Source organism: Giraffa tippelskirchi, chromosome 9, assembly GCF_054371585.1.
Source record: "Giraffa tippelskirchi isolate mGirTip1 chromosome 9, T2T-mGirTip1v1.2.pri, whole genome shotgun sequence".
Taxonomy (NCBI): Eukaryota; Metazoa; Chordata; class Mammalia; order Artiodactyla; family Giraffidae; genus Giraffa; species Giraffa tippelskirchi.
In genome coordinates, this window is record NC_137283.1 from 30726642 (window position 1) to 30752425 (window position 25784).

Below are 25784 nucleotides of genomic sequence, written 5' to 3' on the forward strand. Positions count from 1 at the left end.
TCCTTAGCTTAGGTCAAGGGGTCATGTAATAGGCACTCAATAAATGTTAGCTATTCATTTAATATCTTCTATTTAATTAAAAGCAAGCAATCCATTCTGACACCTGAAGAAAATTTAATTAAACCTCACACTGCACAGATACAATATTATACATCAATCCGTCTCAAGCTTTTACTGATTTTGCTTTTCATGTCAGTAGCATTTATGCCAGGACCTGGGAAATCAAGACAGCCCCTCTCTCCCCCTTTACCATCTTTTTTTTTTTTTTTTTGGTAGGCTGGTGGTCAGAAGAAGAAGAAGAAGAAAAGGAACAGGAGGAGCAGGAGAAATGCCAGTACAGGGTAACAGAAGCAATTGTCTCTTTCAAATATTGATACTGGATGATTCAACTTAAAGATTTACCAAAATATAGAGCTGTATAATTGTGTAGTAGTCACAAAATATTTTTCCAAGTGGATTGAGTTTTAAAAATGAATTCATTCACATTGTATAGAGTAGTGGGTGTGGAACAGGGACACACATTTAAAGCTGTTTGGGAAATATTTTCTCTCAGCCCCATCCGTGTACTCTGGGGCTCTACTTGCCAAATCATTTGGAGACAATAGGAAAACCTCAATATATCCTTCATCAATGGTCCTCCCTTCTTCCTCTTCCCTTCTTTGCTATCCTACACTCAGCAACAGATCAAGTTGGAACCCCTGTCCTGCCACTTATTGGCGATTTTCAATTAACCCCTCTCTCCCCTTTCTTCATCTGTAAAGAAAGCACAGTAAAACACTCCTGAATCACAGAACTGTTCTGCCTGGCACTGGGGAGGCTTTCGCCTTCACCCCTCTTCTTTATCTGTCTCTGCCTCTCTGTGTCATCCTCTCTCTCTCTTCTTTCTTTTCTCTTTCTCTGTACACTCCCTCCTTTCTTTCCTTCTTTCTATTTCGTTCTTTCAAGAGCCGAAACACCAGTTGGCTGGAATCTCAAATTAAGTCATTAGTCGGATCCAGTCCCATCCTTGGCTAGATTCTGCGCCTCTTGCAGCCGCCGGTGTTTCATTCCCTTTATTCTAAGGGCAGTCGAGTCGGGATGCTTGAAACCTGGGAAACGGAATCAAGTCCCTCCCAGAGCTTTAGAGTCGGAGGGAGAGAAGACAGGCGAGGGCTGGCGACCCCCTCCCTTTTCCCCACTCCTGGCAGCGCCAACCGCTCCGCGCCCCTTGGCACCAGCGCCTTTTCTCTGTCTCGGAAGACGAGCCCAGCCCACAGCCGCGCGGCGGGGGCCGAGGGCGCCCCCTCCCTTCTCTCGCTCCCCCCTCCCCTTCCTCCCCTCCCGATACAATGACTGGGCCGGAACAGCGCCTCAGCCGTGTCTCATTGGCAGCGGCCGCCCCAGCCCCCGAAGAGGCGGCGGGAGGGGGCAGCTGGGGAGAGAGGAGCCCAGAGCCGGGGCTGACAGCAAAGAGGAGGCAGGCAGGACGGAAGGACTACAGGACGCGAGGAAGGAGGCCCGGAGCGCAGCTTTAAGTGTGGATCAAAGCGAGGACGCGCGGCGAGCGGCGGCGGGGGCGACTAGCAGCCCCGGGTCGGGGGATGCGGCAGGCGCTGGCTGCCCTGCGAGTCCGGGAGTCTGGCTGCGCGGCTCACGTGCTGAGCAGGAGCTTGGGCAGAGAGGAGAAGGAAGAAAGCAGCCGCCCGGGAAGGCTCTACATAGAGCGGAGTTGCGGAGCTGGCGCAGAGTCGGGTCCCCAGGTCCTGCGCTGTGAGAAGCCGAGACAATAAAGTAGCGGTCGACAGTCCGCCGAACGCCCGAGGCTGGAAGCGGGAGAGCAGGTAGGTGGACGACTGCCCCGGGTGCCCGGAGCGCACTGAGGGGGACGACCGTGCGACGCGCTACCACGGCGCCGCTTCCCGTGCGCCCCGGGCGCAGCGCGCGCGTTTGGAGACCCCCAGTGGAGGTGCGGGTCCCGGGCGCTCCTGCCGGCAGGAAACCCCGCCCCGCCGCTCCCTGGCTGCCTGCAGCCTCCGCTGGAGTCCCTCGGGCACTTGGCGCTGCGGCGCTTCGGTCGCTTTGGTGGTGTGGAGACAGGAAGTTTGGCGGTTTCTGGGCGTTGGCGCTTGTGGGGTTTGCAAACGCGCCGCCAGGGACCATGTGCTTTGGTTGCCGCGCGTTCGTGGGAGGTGGGGAGAAATGCTGATGAATCCCAGATCCCTCTGCCCAGAGACACTTTCAAAAAGCGGCGAGAAGAGTGGAAGGGGAAATCCTTTGCGTTTGCAGAGGATGCTAAGGGTTTGGTTTGGCTGCCCTTTTCAAATAGGCGTGTCTGCTCCTAGCCGCTGCTGGGTTGAAGTGACTGTATGCATGTGGTTCGCTCCCTCTCTATTTTCTGGAATATTTCGCTTTTTACTTTGTCTAGGGAGGGAAAAACAAAGATGATATTTTGGGAAATTCCATTCGACCTGGGCTAGGGGATGAACTCTTCCTTTGCGTTGAATGTTCTGTGCTCCGAACGTTCTGTGCTGCCGAGCAGTGCCTGGTCTTGTTCACAAAGGGGGGAGAGCTTGTATTAAACCTTCGCCGGATCTGAGAAAGCTGCCGCAGGAGGAGATCTCGCTTGTTCTCCTTTGTGTGGCCGCTTCCTTCCAGATGTGAGAGGGTTGGGCTGGGCGCTCCTGGGTGGGGTAATAATTATCGTGAACATTCCTGCGATCTGCTAGGACTTGTAAACATACCAGAGCCAACTCCTCTGAACTTTGCGAACCGACTTAGTCTGCTTGTTGGTACCCAGACGGCTGAATCTGGAAGATGGCCCCTGGGGGGTGATGGTGGAGGGCAGAACGACCCTGGAGTGCTGACAGCCGCAGTCTTTCGGGAAAGGTTGTTGATCCTTCAAGGTTAGCTAGTGTTTGCCCATAAACTTGTCAACTCATTTGGACGTGGGGTACAGGATTTTAGCGCAGTCCCTGGCATGCTGTTCCCTGTCGTAAAGAGGGTGGGTCTGTGGAGCTTCCCTATCAAACCTCTGCAGGGGAGGAAAAGCAGCTTCACCTTACTTAACCTCAGCAGACCGCTCTTTAATCCCCCATACACACTTGCCTGCCAACGCAGGAGACCCCGGCTCAATCCCTGGGTCAGGAAAATCCCCTGGAAGAGGAAATGGCAACCCACTCCACTATTCTTGCCTGGAGAATTCCATGGACAGAGGAGCCTGTCGGGCTACAATCCATGGGGTCACAAAGAGTCGGACAGGTCTTAGTGACTGCACAAGTACACACACACCCTTTAGGAATGGTGCTTAAGAGAACTTCCTATGAGACAGGCACCCCAATAGGCAATTTGGGGCCATCATAACAGTCCCCGGAGTGGCCAACTGAGCCCTAGAGGGAGGTTAAGCAACCTGCCATAAGTTACACTGATAATTTTTTATTTACATGAGGTCTGTTTCCAAATGCCAGGCTCTTAACCATAACAGTGCATCTAAAAACACTGTGTTGTGGTGGCACTGATAATGATGAAGCAAAAATAATTACAACACAATAACAATGGATTCATAAGATTGAATCAAATGACGTTTAAAAGAATGACTGAAACAAGGTAAACACTCAGGGTATAATTTGGTCTCTAAATTAAATGTCATAAACTAGGTGATGGGTATATTGATGACTCTATGAGTCTTACCTCTTTTGTGTATCTGAAAAATTTGAAATAAAGAGTAAATGTATGTGCACTCATGTGCGTGCACGCAGACACACACACACACGCACACATTCACCCTTACCTTTTGAACAGTGCTTATTATTGTTTTCTAAAAGATGGCCAGAAGAATTTATGCAATTCCAAGAACTTCTTGAACATAAGAGGTTTATCATTTCCTCATGACATGTGCAGATATTAATTAAACACTTCATTTGCTTCAATTCGATAATGTGGGTGTAATGCATTTGAACACTATGATGATGGAAATCCACCTAAACTACTATTATAGTGAGGTCCGTTTTTCATGATCCCTGGGAAAAAGTTCTCAGAAGTCTCTTCTGAGCATGCAAGCGATTGTCTTAAACTTCACTCGGTTTGGAAATGAATAATGGTTTTGAATTTGCATGTTAGTGGCGGGAAAGTTAACGGCTTCTCAAACTGGCAGACAACTGTGCATGAGCCTGACAAGCTAGAAAAGTATGGGCGGAGTTAAGTTCACCAGCCTCTCCAGAGTGGGAATGTAGTTTTCTCAGGACTGTTTACTTGCCTGGCCTCTATTTCTAGCAAGCCTGAGTATCCGAGCTCTCCATTTGAGTCCACAGATTGAATCAAGACTCTGCAGGGCTTTTGAGCAGACAAAAAGGAAATTTTGGCTAACTGACAATACAAATAAGGTACATGGAAAACAGTTAAAAATATCCTGTCCAAAAAAAAAAAAAAAAAATGCCCTGTCTTGTCCAGCCTGCAGTAATTGTCTGAAACTTCAGGAACTCTTCATTGTTATTTTACACACATTACACACTTAAATGAAGGCATCAGTCTTATTATACTGCAAGGAATTTCTCTCTCTTTCTCCCTCCCTCTCTCCATCCCTCTCCCTAAATCTGCCCTGGAGATCTGATGTTATCATGAAGGCACTATTTTAAAATACTCAGTGACTGCTGAGGTTCACTGAAATTATTATCTTCAGCTTATAGATAAATAAATCATGTAGCTCAGCTCATCAGCAGCACTTGGGCGTTCATTTCCTTAGTTGTCTCTCTTCTCTCTGTAGACGTGGTTTTTGTTTTGCTTTAAAAGCCACTTACCTTTTTTTTTGGTAATTCATTTATATCTCGATCATTAAGATTCTTTTCTCTTCTCTGTTAAGTGCGTGTCCTGTGTGGTCAGAGAGAAACTGTAAAGTAGCAATTTTCTGTTGCTAGATGTTTGGTTTAGGAGCCAAACCTATTTTCCTCGATAGCCTGTGTCAGTTTTAAAAAAATCTCATTCTTTACAGTGAAATCCATTTTTAACCTAATCTCATAAAGAAGGGTTTTTTAAAATGAAGTTCAGGAAATCAGTTTAGTGGGTCACATCAGTATTTTCCTTTTAAATATTACAAGGACGGAAAATATCAGCATCATCTTAATGTCAATAAAGGTTCTGTAGTTTCATGAACCTTTGAGTCCGTCCTGAATCTGAGACTGGATGCACACTCCGGATTGCTGGATAAAGTGTAATTCACACTATGATCTGCTATGAAAAAGTTTGCAAGTCACTGCCACAGGATGTGTTTGTATCATAAGTTGACAAACACCTAATTTAAATAGAATTAGAATATAGACATATATATATATATATATATCCCATATATACAGATTCAATTTTCTAAAAGGTACATAGGTAAGACTGATTTCAAGAGCATCTTCCTAAGGGTTGAACAGTGACTTCAGAATCTGATTAATTTTTTTCATCTTTCATTCTGCCTGTTTCTTCCTTCCTTTTTGTTCCTTGTTGGGTGACAATGACTGTAGCAGTTGCCGGTTTACACAATTCCAGATTCAAGACCAACAGAAAAAGCATAAACCCTCCTTCTCCAGTTGCTGAACAAAACATCTCAGCACGAGTTCTGACTGGCCCTGTTGGCTTGGCTGAAGGAAACTCTTTGCCCTAGTGGGAGTCCCACCCAGGCCATGTGGACTGTGGATGCTGGAGGCCTGGATCTCCAGATGAATACAGTTTCTGGGAAGTTGAATGAATGCTTGCCATAATGCACAAGGGCCTAACTCAACATAGACTGATTTCTGTTCTCTTTGATGGCCAAGATAATGGAGGACAAGCTGATTTATATTCAGGCAGATAGGTTTTCTCTATGATTTTTCATGTGTGTAAGGAAAGCTTTAGCTATCACTTTTACCTTGGTCAGTATCAAGATTTGCAGATCAAAATGTAGAACAGGTCAAAGTGATGGTGGTTTCTATACTTTCCGGTGACACTGAGGGGGAAAAAAAGGCAGATATACTGTTTTAAAACCCATTGCAGACCCCAAATCTCTTTTTTGCACCTATGTGCAAATCTTGGGAGGCAGTTCTTTTAGTCAATGTGTTGTGTGAATGTTGTGACCATGGTTATTTCAGTAGTGTCTTTTAGAAAATTCTTTGAAGAATACCTCTCCTTAAGGCCTAAGGTGAGTAAATTATGTGCTCGGCTGCTCTTCAGCATGGAGATATTTATCTGAGTCAGTGTTGCTTCACCCCTGGGGATGTGCTGCTTTTAATTGTCCTCTGTCACTTTATGTACAAGTATCCAGTGGGAAGGGGACCCTATTTGTGTTTGGCTGTGAGAATAATGTTCACTTCCAGCAGAGGATCCTGGAAGTCAGGTGATCATGCTGGCTTACTCGGGTCAGTCCTGGTTAATGTCTGTGGCTCTAGTTTGAATGATAACTTATATGGTTACTTTACCTATAAAGGCTGTTTTGGGGGGCCATAATTAGGGGTCTTTTCAATAAATTAAATTATAAAGAGCTCCTCTTACCAGGCAAGATTAAATGATATTTAAGAATGCGTGCCAGGGCTTCCCAGGTGGTGCTAATGGTAAAGAATCCATCTGCCAATGCAAAAGGATGCATGTTTACATGGTAAAAATATAAAGGCAAGTGGCTTAACCTTTGTGCTTTAATTTCCTCATCTCTAAAATAGGGAGAATAAGAGTTCCCTCCTCATTGTGTGACTAGAGGATAAAATAAAATTGTTTCATGTGGTGCCTGCTACATACTAAATATTTCATAAATGTTAACTATTATTTGTGCTTTGATGAAGCTAAGAAAAATAGTAATAGTTATTATTTTTATTGAACACTATGCACCACATTTAAGTCTAAGAATGTTTTTAGCTATCATTTGCTTTATTTTTACAGGTCCTGTGATGTGAATGTTATGGCCATTTGTTGTTGTTATTACTCCCATTTTCCAGATGAGGAAAACTGAGACTTAATGAAATTAGCAAGTAATGAAGCCATTACTTGCAACTCCCAGTCATTTTGATTCCAGAGCCTCTGCTCTCATTTATTATGTTTTATTGTTATGTTTGGAAGGGAGTTTTGAGATAAACCAGCCTTCAAAAATGACCCCAAGATGTGATATGACTTGGCAAGTTATTTAAGGGTGGTACAGGCCAGAACCAAGGTTTTCTGCCTCCCACAACAATCGATATATTGAGAACAAATGCGTCCACCCAACAAGGTGAGAGCAGGAATGAACTGGGAACACTGGATCTGGAGTTGGGAAGATGTCTTCTAATTCAGCTACAAAATGTCTAGTACTGTCTTACTAGGGTACGTAAACTCCTGGGAGGTATATGAGTTAATTTTAGGTGATAGATGGAGAATCATTTTACTTCAGTGATTATTTTAATGTGTACCAAAAGAATTTGTTTTTACACTCAGACCTTCAAACTTTATTAAATAATAAATTTCTTCTTGCCTTGCTGAATAAATTATTAACAGACAGTATTATTGCTTAGGGTGAGGCTAGCAAGACAGTGTTAATGTAAAATCACTTAAAAATATATGTTAGGTGAAACATAGGGTGAGTAGTACTGGAAAATGGCAAAAGCTATAAAAGGGAAGATGTGAGTGACTGAAGTCTGGGAAATGCTGGATTAGAGCAATGTTGGTCCAACTCTGTGTACAAGACTTAGTTGGGAATCAGATTCTATATTCAGTAGATCTGAGGTGGAGTCTGAGATTCTGCATTTCTAGCAGGCTCCCAGGTGATGCCAGTGGTACTGGTCTCTGGACCATACTTCGCCTAGGAAGGGATCGGAGAACCTAGAAGATTCTTGGACACATGCTGGGTATTGAGGAGGATTCAAAGAAATGTAAGGTATAATGAAATACCACCTCATGCTTGTCAGAATGGCTATCATCAAAAAATCTTCAAATGACAAATGTTGGCAAGGATGTGGAGAAAAGGGAACCCTCTTACACTGTTGGTAGGAATACAAACTGGTGCAGCTACTATGGGAAACAGTCCATAGGTTTCTGAAAAAACACTAAAAATAACACTACCATATGACCCAGCAATTCCACCCCTGGGTATATATCTGAAAGAAACAAAAATACTAATTTGAAAAGGTACATGTGCCCCAACTGAAGGCAGGAAGAGAAGGGGACGACAGAGAATGAGATGGTTGGATGGCCTCACTGACTCAATGGACATGAGTTTGAGCAAACTCCGGGAGTTGGTGATGGACAGGGAAGCCTGATGTGCTGCAGTCCATGGGGTCGCAAAGAGTCGAACACGACTGAGAGACTGAACTGAACTGAATGCACCCCAGCATTCATAGCAGTATTATTTGTCCTTAACAGGTGAATGGATAAAGAAGATGTGATATGTTGGGTTGGCTTTTTCCTTCACATGTATATATACACACACATATACACACAATGGAATAATACTACTCAGTCATAAAAACAGAATGGAATTTTGCCATTTTCAGCAATATGGGTGGACTGTGAGAGTATTATGCTAAGTGAAGTAAGTTCAAAAGAGAAAAATATGCATGAGATTGCTTACATGTAGAATATAAAAAATAAAACAAATTGGTGAATATAACAGAAAGAAACAGACTCACAGACATAGAGAACACATTATTGGTGACCAGTGGGGAGAGGGAAGGAGGAAGGGGCAAAATAGGGGTAGAGGATTAAGAGGCACAAACTATTAGGTGTAAAATAAATAGGCTACAAGGATATATTGTACAACACAGGGAATATAGCCAATATTTTATGATAGCTATAAACAGAGCATACCTTTTAAAAATTGTGTGTAACTATATTGTACACCTGTAACTTATATTCAGTTCAGTTAAGTTCAGCCTCTCAGTCGTGTCTGACTCTTTGCAACCCTATGGATTGCATGGACTACAGCATGCCAGACCTCCCTGTCCATCACCAACTTCCGGAGTTTACTCAAACTCATGTCCATTGAGTCAGTGATGCCATCCAACCATCTCATCCTCTGTTGTCCTCTTTTCCTCCCATCTTCAATCTTCTCCAGCATCAGGGTCTTTTCCAATGAGTCCATTCTTCGCATCAGGTGGCCAAATTATTGGAGTTTCAGCTTCAGTAATTGGAGTTTCAGCTTCAGAACAAGCCCCGTTGCCTGGTCCTAATAGTCCGCATTGACTGTGTCTCTATCAGTGCCAGCTACTTGCCACGTGCTTTCCAGACAGTATATATTTCATTCTGTCTCCACCATGAGCCACAATAGCTCACACTTTGTAGAGGTGAAAAGGGAGGCTTGGAGGGGCTGCACCCTTGTTCAAAACCACAGCTGGTTAGTGACAGACCTGGAATTCAGAGTCAGCTGGGTCTGTGCTCTTGGACACATGCTACAGGTGACTCTGTTTTGTGTTATCCCTGACAATCACAGCCAGAGAGGCTCAGCTCTCTCTCTCCAGAGAGCATACCTCACCAAAGATGCTAACAGCTCATCTTGTTTCAGATGAGAATATTGCCCCCCAAAACAGATCCTGAACCCTCATCCAGAGATGATTACATTTCTGCTTTGCTGAATAAGCCATGACCAGACTGCAGTTTTTAGCATTGTGACCTTCCATGAGAAACAGGTTCAAAACTGGCCCCTTACCCTACCCCTTTCTCCTGCAAATAAACACTGAATGTTTTGTTGCAGCGAGGAGGCGCTTTCCTTAGGAAGTCACCAAGTAGCCCAGAGAGACAGTTATTGGAAATAATTATGCCTCTTCCACAGCATGGGGCCCATCACTGCCCCTCCTGATTTTCAAAAGGTCTTTCTGGAATACCAGCATCCATCTTCCAGCTGGTGCTTATAACAGCCGACAGCGTCGGTAGGGAACCTGACAATGGATGAGGCCTGAGGATTGTTTTCTGGCTTCCCTTGTTGCACCTGACTGAGCCTCGCCATCAATTCAGTCCTCACCAAAGAGCAGGGGGACCATATGTGACCTGAATGGGAGGCCCAGATCACAGAGCCAGCTCTGACCCTGGTTCGTCCAAGTGTAATACTCCAGCAGGGTTCTGCCAGATGAGGGAGGGGTTGTGGAGAAAGGGTTGTGGTGATCCTGGGTGGAGAGTCAGAAAGGCTGAGTTCTGATCCCATCTCAGCAGCACACTGACCTTAGCCATGTTAATTACCTCTGATTTCTCAAGTGGGGGATGATATTTACATTATGAACCACCAGACGTGTGCTCAGACTTCAAATCTTATTAAAGATTTGCACTTTATCCACAGCCATTGCACTCTTCTCACTTTAAAACTTTTAAAAGGGCTCAGAGAACACCTCCCCGTGTTCAGAGGGATGGAGGAGAGACAAGATGAACGTAGAGAATTAAGAGACACAAACTACTATGTATAACACCGATAAGCTACAAGGATATATTGTACAGCCAAGGGAATATAGCCAGTTTTTTCTATCTTTTAAATGGAGTATAAGCTATAAAAATATTGAATCACTATGTTGTACACGTGAAACTAATATAGTATTGTAAATTAACTATAATTTTTTTTAAAGCCTTAGATAAATGCATTTAAAAGAGCTTCTTTATCTGTAGTGTGTTGGTTGGTGGAACATTTCAGTAATGTTTTTTGCTGTGCGGTAAAAATGATCTTCAGTGTAACTTCTATCAAGTAACCTTTCAGTATTTAAACAGATCTTGAAACATTAAGATAGTGTGATTTCTTTGATAAATCAGGAAAGTTAAGGGTATTTGAGGCCACCACAAATGAAGTGATTGCATCCATTTAAACCTGCAAGTTGAAATGCAGGACCCTGATTAAGTAATAAAAACCATGTGCCCTTAGACTGGGAACAGAAAGCCCAGTCCCAATGCAGCTGTAAGACACAAATTGAGGACATATCATGGTAATTTGCTCCAACTGTGCTAAATTAATTCAATTTGTATTTTGAAGAGAAAAAGAAGCATGCTGTTTTATATACTTCCCTGTGCCCACTCTAGCTGTACTTTCACTGCCTAGAAGAATGGAGCTGTCCAGTTTACTAGGGGTCAAAAGTTTGATTCAAACAAATTAAGAGTAAGAAAGTATTTTTACAATGATTCAGCTGCTTTAAACAGTTCGAGTCATGAGTGGTTCTTGGTGCCCTGTCTAGCACTGAGCTTGATTACACTTGGAAAAGCATTGTGGTGGACTGTCATTGGTCCTTTTCAGATCTCAGAGGAAAGCTGTGAAAAAAGGGTATTTAAAAATTGATATTTTGTCAGCAAGTGTTCATTCTATTGGATAGATTCTTTCACTCGATAATAAAAGGTGGAAATGTTAACTGCCTTCTTTCAGAGTACACAGAGCAAACTTCCACCCCACCCTTCTACAGTTTCACTGATAAGCATTGTCAAGGAATAAGACATTTGTTTCATTGAAGTGACTTTTCCAGGTGATTAAAGCTTACCTCTGCCCAGCTTCATTATATTTTTGCTTGAACTGTTTCTGATGGAAACATGACACATGCTTCTTTACTTTTTTACATGGAGGTTACAAATGTGGATACAACTTTCCTTGACTTGGGCTTCTCATGATAAACATCCATTTTCATCCCTTGCCATCATCCTCTTACTGTTTGACGACAGACTTGCATTGGGCTGAGTGACTTTGTATCAATAATCACATATTTTTATTCTTTTGTAGTTATCATTATTCCTAATAATAGCGCTCCTCTGGGTAGTTAGCAAATCCCAGGCAGGGTGCTAAGAATGTCATATACATTATAGTCTTGGTTAATCTGCCTGACTCCCTCCTCCCTCAAGAAATGAGATTATTCCTTCCATTTAGGGTGAGAAAACTGAGGTTTAAAAAACTAGTAGTGAGTGGTGGAGCTGGAATTTGAACCTGGGTCTCTAGCTGCAGGATGTCTGTTGCTAGGTGTTACAAGAGTTGCCTCTTGCTCTGTTTCTCCTCTCTGCATATTTCTGTCTCTCCTCCTACTTCTGAAACCTTCCCCCAAGTAAAAGCCCAAGATGAGTTCTGTGTCTTTCTTACGGAGCATTTGTTGGTATCTTTTTCCTTCAGTGGGGTTCTGAGAATGTTTTTGCTGATTCCTAGGTTCCCAGGCATTTTCTGCACAGTTGCAGTTTCTGGAGGTCAAACCCGTGAGTTCATCACTATGTGCGCTAAGGCTTTGGGTGGATTGGTTATAGCAGGGGTCCCCATCCTCTGAAATCTAATGCATGATGATCTGAGGTGGAGCTGATATAATAATAGTAGAAATAAAGGGCACAGTAAATGTAATGTCCCAAAACCGATCCCCTCAACCTGTGATCCATAGAAAAATTGTCTTCCATGAAACCAGTCCCTGGTGCCAAAAAGGTTGGGGATCACTGGGTTATAGAATTTACTGCATTATGATTTAATAACATAATCAAGAAACCTGCAATCAGAGGAATGCCTGACAAGTCTATAATTTAGGGGTCAGCAAACTTTTTTCTGTGAAGGGCCGGTTACTAAATATATTAGGTTTTGCAGGCCATACGGTCTGGGTTGTACCTACCTAAATCAGTCTTTGCATGGCAAGAATAGCCACAGATAAGACATAAAATGATGCATGAAGCTATATTCAAGTAAAACTTTATTAACAAAAACAAGCAGTGGGCAGGGATTGGCCCACAGGCTTGTCGTTTGTCAACACCTGTTACAATGGACAAAAGAGCCACTCAGGGTATTTAAAAAACCAAGCTAGGATGAGAGTTCAGAGGCTGTGTAGAGCAGTGATTTCACCCAGAGATTCTGGAGACAATGCCTGAATGTGTCTCCCATCTTACCCACTAACTACTGTAACTTAGCCAGTTATCTTAACCTCTCTGTTCCTCGATTTTCTGTCTTTAAGGTTAGGACAATAATAGTCCTTCCCTTTGAAGATTGCTTTGCAAATTAAAGGAATTGTTTGTCAAGTACTGAGAACGATGCCCAGAGCACATTTACGTTTTTAAAGTGACCCCAAACTTAAATGTCAGCTGAAATAAAACAATTGTCTCTAGCTTTTTGGTTGTAAAAATCAGAGTGAAATTGAAGAGTGTGACTTTGGTTTCCTTTATCATCTCTGTCTCTGCTTCGCTGCAGTTTGGATGTGGCTGGCTGTGGGGTAACACAACATTCTTAGTTAAGACAATGAATTTGGAAACATTCTCTATCTCTTCCCTTTCACCCCCTTCACTCAGTCGATCAAGATGGGGCTCGGCAGGTGTACTCCCCACTTGTGAAGCTCTGGGTTCTCTATTTGGGGGTGAAAGGCAACCTGTAAAATAGTTGCCTCACGTGTGTTCAAAAGGCTAGCACTGACATTCATTTGCTCCGCCCTGGGTTCTCTCTCACCTTTCATCTCCTGGGCATCCAGCTATTTTTAGTGACGTGTTTTAATCAGAGATGAACTTGTGAAGATCTTTGGCCCCAAAATAGAAGAGTATGTCACAGCTGAATGAGAGAGGGGGGGGGTCATCCCCCAGGTCTGAGGACATAAATAGCAGAGAGTGTGAATGCACCAGGATGTGGGAATCTCTGTGAAGCAGAATCCACATGTGTTGTATGCACAGCACAATGTGAAAGGAAGACCTGGGAATTGGAATGTTAAAGTGAGAGTGATGTTATGTATCAAATAAGCTAATTTTGACCCTGAAGTTGACATGTGAGTCTTCGGGGGAAAGTTGTAAATAGATCTGGAACCAGAAAGATATGTGTTTGATTCCGGAGTCTGTCACCCAGTTGCGCTTACATTGTGCAGATCAGGAAACCTTCCTGAGCCTCAAGAGGAAGGTTACTCCCAACTCTTCAATGTGTGTAAAACAATAGGTTAAGATAACAAGACATCATTCTTAAAGTTCTCTTGTTGATGGGTCACTGTCAGACTCAAAAAAATAATAATAGTGATTAATTCTTGATTGAAAACTTTGGGTAAAGATTTCTTTTCTTTTTTATATTATTCTTTCAAGCCTGCATCCTTGAAATGGCCAAGTGCAGGAATGGTGGACAGAATGTACATTCTAAGGATGGAGGGGGAGGTGAGAAGCTTCCAGTTGTTTGGGCCCACTTTATGAGTCATCTGGCAGGCATGTCCTCTCGATGACCTGCTCCCACACCAGGAGATGGCAGATCTTCAAGGTGGAAAGTGTCTGGGTCCCTCAACTACTGTGTGGGCCAGAGCACTGCTGCCAGATCCCACCCGCTGCCAGGCCACTCTCTACTTGGACTTGGACTCGAACCAGAACCAATCTAAACCACTCTTGCTTGGTCTGTGCTCCAACCAAGAACCTATGTTGTAACTGATATAAAGGTTTGACACATGACTTAGCTTCAGCCAACTGGGAGTTGCTAGAAAGATCATGGGAGTTGGAGCCAGAAGACCTGGGTTTAATCCTAGTTTTGTCACTTACTAACAGGATAATATTGAATAAGAAACTAACCTAAAACTCTTCTGTGACTGACACGTATTACCATGTTTAATATTCTGCAGCAAGCCTCTGGGGGTAAAATGTCTGGCACAGGGCTTGTGAAAGCACTGAAATCAATGAAAGATGACTATTGATGTTATTCATATGAGGATTAATTATTCACAATGCTGAGTTTGCTGATCAACTCAAGCAGTGTTAGTAACTTTATACCTGCTGGCTCTGAGGTCTGGAATGAGGTTTGCTAATTTCTGAAGTGGTTGGGTGATCCGTGGCCAATGAGTGGGCCAGCAGAAACCAGATGTTCCCTTAGCCCCTGTGTGTGGCATTTACATACCTTGGGTAAAGGATATGTCTTAGGATAAAGTGGACAGGCTCCTAGGTTGGTGCCTTCTGATCCCTCACAAAGGGTGAGGGTGGAGCTAAGGGTGAGGCACCTGCTGATCAACAAAAAACTGAGTCTTTTCCCTGACTCACCTGGGAAGCCAAAACCTTAGCACCTACCTGATACCAGTCCCTCCATTCTGAATAACAGAACCCCAGTCTTATTTGAGGTGGTAGTATACTTTGCTAAAACACTACATTTCCCTTCCTCCCACAATATTAAATATGGCCAGCTGACCAACTGCTAACCAGTGACGTTTAAGTAGTGTTCTGTGGGATGTTCAGGAGGGATCCCAGTTTGGAGCTGACATAGGTGGGAGACTTGCTTTTTTGCCTTCCCATCCTCCTCCTCTTCCTGCTGCCTAGAACGTAGAAATGATGGATGGAGCTTCAGCAACCATTCTGTGACTTTGAAGGCAGAAGCCACAGGCTCAGGATGGGAAGGTTGAAGATAGAGGGGACCTTCATTCTGCATGAAAACGCTCCCCTGCGTCCAAAGCTCTTCCCTATTATTCTGGCTTTATGTGTATGAATGAGCCTTGGCCTCATTTTATATTACGTATTTCAAAAGCCTTCAAGACTACAAGTCCCAGTGCTAAAGAACTGCATAGCTACTCTCATCCTCTTATGTGGCTAAGTTAATTCCTTCATCCTGCTTGCAAACGCCTGGAGTCCAGCTTCCCAGCCAAATAAACATATGATGCCATCGTTCTGTCTGTTGCACTATAGACTGGACATTTTGGTGCTTAACTGCTCTCTAATTGTTGTTTAATGGCCTTTCCGGGTGGTCAGGAAGTTTCTTCCAAATACTGTAACACTTCTTCTTGTATTTTCTGTCCTGAATATGTGGATGTATTCCTGATGACTGTTCCCTCAGAGGAGGTATCCTTGGAAAAGGCCTTAGAAAAATATCCGATGGGGTAACCTGAGATTTGCAGTCTCACGGTCATTTCCGCTCAGTGAATAAACTTGACACTGTGCTGGTTATTCATCTCTTGATTATCATCTCCAAGCCCGTCCTGCTTTCCTCTAAACTATGATCTGACGTAGATGTCTATATGCTACGTTTGCCACAGCCCCTTATTAGCTGGCTTCTGATTAGGCTGTCAGTGGGAGGTGTTGACCATAGATGGGGATGGGAGAAAGGATTTATTTCTGTTTTCATCTCAAGTTTGCATCTTCTCAGCAGCCATGGACCTCAGTGGTGCTTCAGCCTGGAAATGTGTGCTTAAGAGGGAAGACTGATCCAGTCCGATATTTACAAACATCATCATCTGAAGGCTGAGGGACACTTTTCACCAAAGTCTGTTTCTTTTACCTCTTGGGTGGCACACAGAGAAATTCTGCTGTTCAACTTCCCCTTCAACAGTACGTGAACCAAGAACTTTCAGATGTACAAGCTGGATTTAGAAAAGGCAGAGGAACCAGAGATCAAATTGGCAACATTTGCTGGATCATAGAGAGAGCAAGAGAATTCCAGAAAAAGATCTACTTCTGCTTCATTGAGTATGCTAAAGCCTTTGACTGTGTGGATCACAACAAACTGTGGAAAATTCTTAAAAAGGTAGGAATACCAGACCGTCTTACCTACCTCCTAAGAAACTTGTATAAAGGTAAAGAAGCAACAGTTAGAACTGGACATGGAACAACAGACCGGTTCAAAATTGGGAAAGGAGTACGTCAAGGCTGTATATCGACACCTTGCTTATTTAACTTATATGCAGAGTACATCATGCAAAATGCCAGGCTGGATGAAGCACAAGCTGGAATCAAGATTGTTGGGAGACATATCAATAACCTCAAATACACAGGTGCTACCACTCTAATGGCAGAAAGTGAAGAGGAACTAAAGAACTTGATGAGGGTGAAAGAGGAGAATGAAAAAGCTGGCTGAAAACTCAACATTCAAAAAACTAGTATCATGGCATCCAGTCCCATCACTTCATGATAAATAGATGGGGAAACAATGGAAATAGTGACAGACTTTTCTTGGGCTCCCAAAATCACTGAGGCCAGTTACTGAAACCATGAAATTAAAAGATGCTTGCTTCTTGGAAGGAAAGCTATGACAAAACTAGACTGCACATTAAAAAGCAGAGACATCACTTTGTTGACAAAGGTCTGGTATAGTCAAAGCTATGGTTTTTCCAGAAGCCATTTATGGATGTGAGAGTTGGACCATAAAGAGGGATGAATGCTGAAGAATTGACACTTTCAAAGTGTGGTGCTGGAGAAGAATCCCTTGGACTGCAAAGAGATCAAACTAGATAGTCCTAAAGGAAACCAGTCCTTAATATTCATTGGAAGGACTGATGCTGAAGCTGAAGCTCCAATACTTTGGCCACCTGATGCAAAGAACTGACTCCTTAGAAAAGACCCTGATGCTGAGAAAGACTGAGGGCAGGAGGAGAAGAGGACAGCAGAGGATGCAATAGTTGGATGGCATCACTGACTCAATGGACATGAGTTTGAGCAAACTCAGGGAGATAATGAAGGACAAGGAAACCTTGCATGCTGCAATCTATGGAATCGTCAAGAGTCAAATATGACTGAGCTACTGAACCACAACAACAATAGCCTCCCCTGCTGGAGGATTATGGTGCAGGAGAGAAGGAGGCTGAGTTCTGGCTAGTGGAATGAGGGTAGAAGTGTATTTTGCTGTTACTATGTCTAATCCATACAAGATGCCTCCACTACTTTCCCGACCTTCTTTACCCTCATTTGTCTTCTGAATGTAGAAGATCTGGTGCCCAATCCTGAGGCCCTGGGAGTTGACACACTACAAGGAAGGATCCTGGGATACCCAGACAATTTCAGGAAACAGAATTCCTTTCTACCCCACAGCTGTCCTGCCCTGGATCATGACACAATGAGAAAGTAACCTTTAATGTGCTTACCCCATGAGATCTGGAGGTTGGTTTTTGTAGACATTAGCTTTACATACCTTAACTAGTACACGGACAGACTTCTGAAATTATAGCTTTTGACCCCAAGGCCTCTTTCATCCCAAGAATCAAAGTCAGAAAATGGCTTGGAATAAATACTAAGTCAATTAATCAAAGTACCGCTAAACACGTGCAGACTTCACAACTTGTTAGAGATTTCATTGTTCATTAATTCATCCTTTCAGGAAATATTTTTTTAATATTTATTTATTTTATTTATTTATTTGGCTGCACCAGGTCTTAGTTGAGACATGCAGCATCTTTTAGTTGTGGCGTGTGGAATCTCGTTCCCCCACCAGGGATTGAACTGGAGCCCCCTTCATTGGCAGCATGGATTTCTAGTCACTGGACCACCAGGGAAATCCCAGGAAACACTTTTTGAGTACCTGCAGTGATTGTCTGAGGGACCATGAGGACCCTAAAGATTGAGAGAGTATGACTTGGGGAGGGATGTAACTTTAGATTAGCAATGGAATAAAGCCTGTCTCTGGAGTCTGTGTTTCACCTGAGCTAGAAAGCTGAGACTTGGAGAAGGAAATGGCAACCCACTCCAGTATTCTTACCTGGAGAATCCTGTGGACAGAGGAGCCTGGTGGGCTGCTGTCCCTGGGGTCGCACAGAGTCAGATACGACTGAAGCGACTTAGCATGCATGCATGCATTGGAGAAGGAAATGGCAATCCACTCCAGCATTCTTGCCTGGAGAATCCCAGGGACAGAGGAACTTCGTGGGCTGCTGTCTATGGGGTCGCACAGAGTCGGACACGACTGAAGCGATTTAGCAGCAGCAGCAGCAGAAAGCTGAGAAGGAAGCAGTCCTGTGAATACCTGGGCAGGTGTGCACTCCCAGCAGAGGGTGTGGCTAGTGCAAAGGCTGGAAGTAGGAATGTGTCTGCTAAGTTTTAGGAACAGAAAATGAGCCAGTGTGGTTGGAGCAGAGTGAGCAGGGGAGAGAGTGGTAAAATGAGATTAAATCATGGTGTGCCTTGTACGCCACGTTGGCTGTGCCTTTGTATTTTATTCTGAGTCCAACGGGAAGCCAATGGGGTAGTAAGCAGAGAGGTGACAGGATCTGATTCACAACAGCATTTAAGTGTTGATTTCCCCAGGATAAAATAGACACTCACTCCAGACAGAACTAAGGGTGTTCTCCTGGGAATACCTAGAACAATGTCAAAATAGGAGAATGCTGAAGACCTGAATGTTGCAGGGAAGAACCAAATCTGGACTCCAGGATGGGTCTGTTTCTTTGACTGTAACCTTTGTTATTCATTGCTTTTGTTATATAATCATGCATAATGACCTGCCTTGGGGAGCCCTGCCCATTGCCTGAAGCAGTTAACACATCCCCTCCTTGAGGTTGGTCATTCCAAGAGTTTTTTCAAGATAAGGGTCTTTACTTCCTCAACTCCTCCCCATCTCTGTCCTGTAAAAGAACCTGGCTTTCAGACCCAGACAGGATGGTTATTTTGAGGCATTAGTCTTCCATCTTCTCTGTCAGTCAGCTTTCTGAATAAAATCGTATTCCTTGCCTTAACACCTCATCTCTTGGTTAATTGGCCTGTCCTGTGGTGAGCAGACCGAGCTTAGACTTCTTAACATGAACAAGCACCTTACAGGGAAGGCCAGGAGGGATTGATAAGCCTTTCTATATTTTTCTGACTTTCAATCTTCTCTTTCATTATCATTATTGAGCTTCTCTTTAAAGTACAACTGGAGATGAGTGCGTGGGTGCCTGTGGTTTATTTTAGGAGGAAATCTCAAGGAGCAGGGGTTTGTAAACAAGTGTTGACCGGAAAAAAAAAAAAAATGCACAACCTTAAAGTGCAGAATTATGTTTTAGTCAGTGGACTTGCTGAGGGTTTAAGCCTGGGAGCGGTGCTCTCAGATAGGTAAGAGAGGGACCAGAATATATGGGACTATTTGCAACAAAATCCAGGTAGTCAGAATATCAAAAGATTACTGTTAATTAAATAAAAAAAGATACCTTTAAAGTTAATGAATTTAGAACTTTTCTATGAATGGGGAGGTGCCAAGAGTATGGACTTATTGAAATCATTCCTTTGATATGCACCCTAACTATCTAGAGCTAGTATCTGTTTTTTTTTCCACTCTGAATCCCCTCAAGGTGCAGAATCAGGGGCAGCTGCAGTGACCTGTGGTTTGACAGTCACAACATCCTTTGTTTACTGACATGGCAGGTGACAGTTCTTCATCCACACAGGAAGAAGGATTTACATGCACACCATCGCCAGAGGGTAGCTGCTCCTCAGTCCCACTTGGGGTTGCCCTCTGAGACGCCATGCTAAATGCACCTTAGAATTTTTCTACACAATGGGAGGAAAACAGGATTATTTTTCCATGGGCTCTTGGCCCCCTTGGTCTTACACACTTCTTGAGTGTAAGCTGCCTCATATTTCCAGGTTTGCTCAGGCCTGGAGCACTGACTGCTCCTGGGGAACTCCCACGCTGAGCCCCAGGGCAAAAAGCCTCAAGGCCGTCTCCTATAGGCTTTAGCATTAAAGGCCCTTTTAAAATGGTGGGTTTTGATTCTACCAATGTCTGAGAAGCTAGCCAGAGAGAAAAAGGGTCTGGGTAGGGGAAATAGAATATGGCAGCCAAAATGCCAGCAGAAGCTCCGAGGCATGGAAAGGAAGAGAAGGCTGCCTGTTGGAAGAAATGAGAGATGACTCTTTTTCAACAAAGAGTTTTGTGTTTGTTGCACGCTGGTTTCTTCTCTCTCTCTCTCTCTCTCACACACACACACACGCACACACAGAGTACAAACCACACGGAAGGACTTTTGCCCTCCCCCCAAATAATACCATTCTCTTGACTTAGATCCTTTGTACAACCTCCTTCTCTTGCCCCTCCCCAGCCATACACACATACACGCTTTGCTTGCCTATTTCTCATTTATCCCTGAAGACCCACATCTCAGTTTGATGGCTTTTCTTAACTTTCTAAACCTGGTAATAATATACACTGTCTTAGAGCTTTTTGATTTGTCAACTTGAAAAATATTCACAACCTAAAAGTTGAGTTATGTTTTATTCAGCAGGAATTTTTCAGACTTCAAACCTAGGAGGCAGCATCTCTACCCTGAGGGAACTGCTCCAATGAGGTGAAGGGAATATCCAGGTTATAGAAGTTTTGTAACAAAGGACAGGTAGTCTGAACATCAAAAGATTATTTTTAATTGAAATAAACCAGATATCTCAAGGAATTTAGTGCTTTTTATGGATGGAATGATCCAAGAGTCTGGGCTCACTGAAATTAGTCCTTTGATATACACCTCTCCTATCTGGGGCCAGTAACCGTGTTTTCATATCCTGAGTTTCTTCAGGGCTCACCTAAAGGAATGGCTGCAGTCTTAAGGCTGCTAGATGGCAGATATTCTTTTCCTTCCTGAGTTTCCTCAGGGCTGCAATCACTAATGACTGTGACATCTTTTGTTTACTGATATAGTAGGAAATATTCCATTTCTCAAATTCTAAAAACCAGACCCCCAATCAGAGTTCAAGTTAAAAACGACCAACCAAACAAATGGATGTAGGGTAGTGTTTCTTTCTCAGCATGTAATTCCACAGACTGCTTACCTCAGGATCACTAGGGTGCTGGTTCTAAGTACCCATCCCTGCAGCCTGCCCACACCTGCTCAACCCAAAATCTAAGGAATTAGCGTATAAGCAAGCTGCCTGGATGTTTCTTCTGCATATCCATTTTCAAGAGCCACTGCTCCAGGAGATTCTCCCAGTGCTCTTTGCAAAGAGGGGTACTTATAACTGTGCCTGAGAAGAACCAGAACTTTGTCAAGCATCTTAGATCTGTAGCAGTTTGATTTCTTGTTTCCCCAATGGTCTCCTTACATGCTCTGCTTTGCTTACACATGGTTCCCTCAGTTGTAAATTATTTTGTTCTAACAGCCAACTGGCTCAGCCTCAGAGTCCCCGTCCCCAATCCTGGATTCATCCAGCTTGGACCCTTGCTCCAGCCAGCTATGGTCCAGGGGATGGAAGAGTTGATGTCACCTTCTTTGCAAGTACTGTGGACCAGGCAGTTTTTTTAAAAAAGAATAGAAATCATCATTTCTAGTGCAACATCCCATGGGGCTTTGACTTTCCCTGATTCTAACATTTATTAATACTATCTAATGTAATTGGCAGTATACTTCCTATTATCTACCATCAGACTGAGAAAAATCTAAGGACAAGACCACCATCTTAAGGACCCTTATATTCCTAAAACTTACCAGAGTGCTTATCACCAAGAGAGGACTCAATAAATAGATTGACTGGATAGGTCATTGCAAATGTACAGGAGCACATGATTCCACTGTTTTTTAAGTTTGAAATCAATATTATTAAGGCCTTGTTCACACAGAGTAAAATATACCCATTTTAAGTGAACAGTTTGATGAGTATGACAAAGGTGTGTACCAGTGTAACCATGTGTCAATCAAGATACAGAACATTTCCATCACTGAAAAGTCTCCTTTCTCAAAGGGCTGCTTCCTGATTCTTAATTTGCTTTAGAAAAGAGTAGTCCAGGCTTGGATTCAGGAGGTGTTCTCACAATGCGCTCTCTCACCCAGGAGCGCCGGCCTTTACTGGAAACGGGCCAGCAAGGCAAATCTTTGGGCTCAAACCCCTGACCTGCAGAATCAGGAACTTTCAGGATGGGACCCTGCAATCTGTGTGATGCTGGTGAAAGCTTAAGTTTGATAAACACTGCACGAGATCAGCTGCACTGATCATTTAAAATGAGCAGCTGGAGTGGAGCCAGATGGATCACAGAAACACTTGAGAGCCTGCCCCGGAATCAAAAGCAAGTACGAAAAGGGCTGATGAAGTGTTTTCTGAAGAAAAGGCTGGGTAGGGACTGCAGGATGGATTTGAAGGCAGAAGGTGGGAGTCAAAAAGACCAGCTCTTTTTACAGCAGCCTCTGGAAGATCCACTGTCACTGCAAAAGCATAGAAGTACATCGCTCCACTTCTTGAGGCTTTTGGTAGTTTCAGACTTTGTGCAATGAGGTATTTGCAAAGACTTTATCTTATGATGAGATTTGGCAGTTAGGTAGTTTTCCTCCCCTTTGAAAGGGTTTAGGTCATACGTCTAATCCTGATGCTACTTTCATTAGAATCCCCCCCCCCCCATTCAGCTCTTCCTCAGCCTTTATGATGTTCATTTTTAAGATTTATGTGTATGATTTGCTGCTTTTTGTCCACAAGGTTGCTAGGCTGAACAAATCAACCTGACAGAGGATAGTGTCTGGGCAAGTCATCACAGAGGAAGGTGGAACAAAGGGAGTTGTTTATCGTATAGATTGAATGCTAGTTTGAATAAACAAGAAATATACACAAGTTCTAGCTTCAAGAACGATGTTGGCTGATGTGTAGTTGGTCAATAAATTTTTAAGGGAGAGGAGAAAAGGAACTAAGTGACTGCTTCAGAAATAAATATAAGCAAAACAAACAGATGCTTAAAAAGGTTATTTGAAACTTGGAAATGCAGCAAAAAGATCACTGTATGTCTTTTCAACATGATAACAGAGCAGGCCCCTTCTGGAGTCATCCAGCTCTCCAGCTCTCCTAGTGATCAGAGCCCAGAATGTGGAGTTGTAGGAAATCTTTATATATCCTGTGAATAGTAACCCTTTATCAGATACAGGATTTGCAACATTTTTGCAGTCTGATTGGGAGAGCCTTCAGATCATGATTAGTCTGGCCCCTGTGAGAGGGGGAAGGGAAGGACGGAGGAGTGGGTAGAAAGAGTCTTAGACTCTGGGCACCTGTAAGCACATTTCTTTGAGGTTGATGGGGCGTCCTCAAACACAAATTGCCCATTGGAGGAGTCCCACCTCCCATAAGATGGACCCTTGCTTTGCTCGGCTGTTGGCTAGAAGGAGCCCAGAGGATCAAGAGAGCATTGGCTGGGCTGTCAGTGAGCTATGCTGTCTGCAGTCAGAGATGTGAGTGGTGCATTTTAATAGCCAGCTTGTCTGCTCTCTAAGCCCCGTGTCTTCTTACACAGGTGTGTGACTGTACAGGCTTTATATCCTCATGCTCTCCCTTCTCTGTACTCCTCCTTACTCCACTGTGTGTGTCTGGCATGATATCCCCAGGGCCAAGCACAGTGTCTAGCATATGTTAAAGCAAAGGCAGCCTGAACTTTTCAAAAATTAATTTGACATTCTTTTAAGTTAAAAAGAAAGAATTTATTAATATAAGAAAAAAAAACTTCAACTTGGCTTAAAGAAAAAAGTGCCCTGTGGAGGGGGCAGTTCAAAATCAGTAAACTCTTCAATACTTGTTATAAACAACTGGAAACACTAACCTGAAAATCTCTGTTAGATGAAATGTAAGGAAATAAATGAACGTATGGCCGTTGATCAGGTGAAATACTGGAAATACCTAATCCCAAGAAAATCTTAAGCTCGATTATCTATTCATTGTGTTTAGAAAGATGGTGTTTGTTCTGGGATATCTTTATGAGTTTAATAAAGTGTTTATAAATGACCCCACATGTAAATAAACTGCTTTATTGGTCTGCAGGAGTCAGATAAATGGTCACATATATTGGTCAACTTTAAAAAAATCTTTTTGACTTCTCTGGTGGTCCAATGGGTAAGATTAAGCACTTCCAATGTAGGGGGCCCAGATTTAATCCTTGATTGGGGAACTAAGATCCCACATGCTGTGTAGCATGGCCTAAAATATTTTGGGCTTCCCAGCTAGCGCAGGTGGTAAAGAATCTGCCTGCCAAGGCAGGAGACACAAGAGATGTGGGTTTGATCCTAGGGTCAGGAAGATCCCCTGGAATAGAAAATGGCAACCCACTCCAGTATTCTTGCCTGGAAAATTCCATGGACGGAGGAGCCTGGCCGGCTACGTGGGGTCACAAAGAGTCGGACTATGACTGAGCGTACACACACATACACACACATTAAAATATAGATAATTCTTCCATGCTCACTGCTTTGAAGTTAGGCAAAGAGAAGAAGTGTCACGAAAGGGCAGACATGAAATCTGGGCACTGTACAGGGCTGTATGAGAAGTCTTGTCTTACTTGTTGGTGGACTTGCTCGTGTGCATGTGGGTGGTCTTGAAAGTTCTTTGCTTATAGTGTAACATGTGGGAGTCTAGGGCCTCAAGTGGCAATCCTAAGTGTGAGCCTGCCCGCTGCAGTCATCACCACCATTTGCTTTCCTGTTGCCTCTCAGTAGCCCTCCATGTGTAAATTTAGATCTGTAATTTACAAGTGTGTTCCTGCTGCTGGATTTGTCTCCTCTGAGGGTGCATGAAATCAGGTATTTGGAAGCAGAATCCAGTTTCACCCTTGATTTGTACTTTCAGATATGCCTTGAATTCATTTAAGTTTCTTTTTACCCCAAATGGAAATTGCCTTATTGTTTTATCTGATAATAAAAAGTATTATTAAAGCAATTCAACGTCAAGGGGGGAAATAAAAAATCTGTAATTTCATCACCATGAAATAAGCTGCTCGACATTTCATAAAATGAATTCTAGACTGATTTAATTTCTTTTTTTAATTTTTATTTATTTGGTTATTTTTATTAATTTTGGCCGTGCTGAGGCTTCGCTGTTGTGTGTGGATTTTCTCTAGTTGTGGTGAGCGGGGGCCACTCTCTAGTTGTGGTACACGAGCTTCTCACTGTGGTGGCTTCTCGTTACGGAATATGGGCCCTGGAGCACACAGGCTTTACTAGTTGTGGTGCATGGGCTTAGTTGCCTCTCGGAATGTGTTATCTCCCTGGATCAGAGATCGAACCGATGTCCTGTGCATTGCATGGCGGATTCTTAACCACTGGACCACATGCAAAGTCCCTCTTCTTAAAAAAATTTATCTTTTATTCAAGTATAGTTGAATTACAATGTTGCGTTAATTACTGCTGTACAGCAGAGTGACTCGGTTGCACATATATATATATATATATATATATATATACACACACACATTCTTTTCCATATTCTTTGCCATTATAATTTATCTTGAATACAGTTCCCTATGCTGTACAATAAGACTTTGTTGTTTATCTATTATATGTATACCA

The 25784-nt window shown here is 43.3% G+C and overlaps 1 protein-coding gene across 8 annotated transcripts in view; it reads left to right on the top strand.

The window, feature by feature from the left end:
- Positions 1–25784, top strand: part of FRMD4B (FERM domain containing 4B) — a 388656-nt gene that overhangs the window by 39310 nt on the left and 323562 nt on the right. For 5 of the 8 annotated variants that reach the window (XM_081528391.1, XM_081528399.1, XM_081528390.1 and 2 more), the window contains exon 1: positions 1041–1820. The gene's annotated coding sequence lies outside the window, so the exon portion shown is untranslated. Of the gene's footprint in view, positions 1–276; positions 342–1040; positions 1821–25784 lie in introns of those variants that run through there. The other 3 variants (XM_081528400.1, XM_081528396.1, XM_081528395.1) reach the window with 1 other exon arrangement.